Below are 1,774 nucleotides of genomic sequence, written 5' to 3'. Positions count from 1 at the left end.
CCAACCGCAGCCAGCCGCCCCATCCGTTCGCACAGCAACCGCCGTCGGCCATCTCCATCTTCTCTTTTCCTCTCCGTTCCGTCCAAACCCAGCCGGACGTCGCTGCAACCATCGGCCAGTTCGCGAGGCAGCCGTACGCGTCACCTTGCGGCCGCCGTACGCGTCACCTTGCGGCCGCCGTACGCGTCACCTTGCGACCGCCGTCCAGATCTGTACCGCAAGACCTTCCGCCGCTGCAGCCGTTGCTCTTCCGCCGCTGCCCAGCCGTCTCAGCCGGTTCTGTCTTCGTCGAAGCCCGAGCCGCCGTGTGAACCAGTAACCGCCACGTCCGCCGCTCACAACCGCCGTCCAAGCCAGCCGCCGCCGATCCCTTCTTTTCCGTTGTCTGCACTGCCGCGCGACTCTCCGGCCATCTGTATACGGTCTCTCCGTCGCACGTCATCTCTTCGCAAAGCCACTGCTCGATTTCTTTCGCGAAGATTTGGGTAAGTTGCAAAAAGATTCACATTGGGTTTGAATTTAAATGACTGATGCGTTGAAGGGAATTATTGAGAAATTGTCTTAATGTTTAGGTTCGTTCTTCATAGACTTCAACGTGGTTAAGGAGCTTAACAAATTTGAAAGTAAGGGATTTTCTACTGGACTCACTTATGATTGTGAATTGTATGTCTGAATGATTATCTCTTACTGAGTATTTAAAATACTCACCCTTCTTATGTTTAATTTTCAGGCAAAGGTAATAAAGGCGGCAAACCGGCGAGGGGCAGGAAGGAAGCGTGATGCCATAGGAAACGTGTAATTGCTTCCGCTTATTTAAGATTGAGATAAAAATTTAGTTTACAAACGTTTGTTGCAATTAGTATTATTTTATGTTTTCTTGAATGTTTAAAAATCAGGCCTGACTTGAAGATGTTTTTTTTTAATTTTTTTACGTTTTGTTTTATATTAATCAAAGTCTTTTATTTGTTAAAAACTAACGATCTCGACTTACTTAGAAAAGTTGGGTCGTTACAATATAAACTTGATATTATAATGTATCACTGTATATTATACTAATTATACTAATTTCCAAAATAAATTTGAATATTTCAAATTAGAACCAATATAAATAAATCACATTATCATTTTGTATCATCCATTACTTTGTATTGTCATACTAATTGGATCAACCTAATACATAAACAATATAGAAAAATTATAAAAAAAGAAGCATGCACAAATAGAGACAAATAGACATTGATAGCTATCTATCTCTATATATATCTGAAACAAGCACATAAATTGTTATATTCTCTATCAATAGACAAAAATAGCAGTCTATTCATATTACCTGAGATACAACATTAAAAAAAAAAACCTTACCAATAAAATTCTTGACTTTATTCTAAATGCAACACGTTCTCAGCCCAAGAAGTCAAACAACTCTTCATTGTAAAAATAGCTTTACTTCTTTCATCAACCATTTTGCAATACATCTCTAATTGAACTAAGCATGGTAGCTACAGGTAGTTCTCTAAGATCTTTAAAAACTAAATTTACACTGTCTACACAATTTGATGTCATCATTCTATATATGAAACTCATTATACCTGAGATAGATTCAACCAATTTATCAAAGAACCTTGGAATCAACATGTATGATTTAACTGTGTCACCTTTTAATATCTTTACTATGTGTTCTTTTGCCCTCCAAGCTTTCTGCTACTTATATTAACTCCAAGATTTGTACATGCCTTATGCACAATTGCTTTCGGAATGAAACGATCAGTAGACA

General features: G+C 39.1%; 1 long non-coding RNA gene across 1 annotated transcript; it reads left to right on the top strand.

Moving 5' to 3' along the window:
* The first annotated feature begins 366 nt into the window (after nt 1-366).
* On the top strand, nt 367-793 carry LOC116405483. The gene is made up of 3 exons (XR_004218618.1): nt 367-485; nt 573-623; nt 731-793. It is a non-coding gene; the product is annotated as an uncharacterized LOC116405483 (long non-coding RNA).
* Nucleotides 794-1,774: the final 981 nt, after the last annotated feature.

The sequence above is a fragment of the Cucumis sativus genome, unplaced genomic scaffold (genome assembly GCF_000004075.3).
Source record: "Cucumis sativus cultivar 9930 unplaced genomic scaffold, Cucumber_9930_V3 scaffold109, whole genome shotgun sequence".
In the NCBI taxonomy this organism is placed as follows: Eukaryota; Viridiplantae; Streptophyta; class Magnoliopsida; order Cucurbitales; family Cucurbitaceae; genus Cucumis; species Cucumis sativus.
This window is presented reverse-complemented; position numbering and strand designations above follow the sequence as displayed.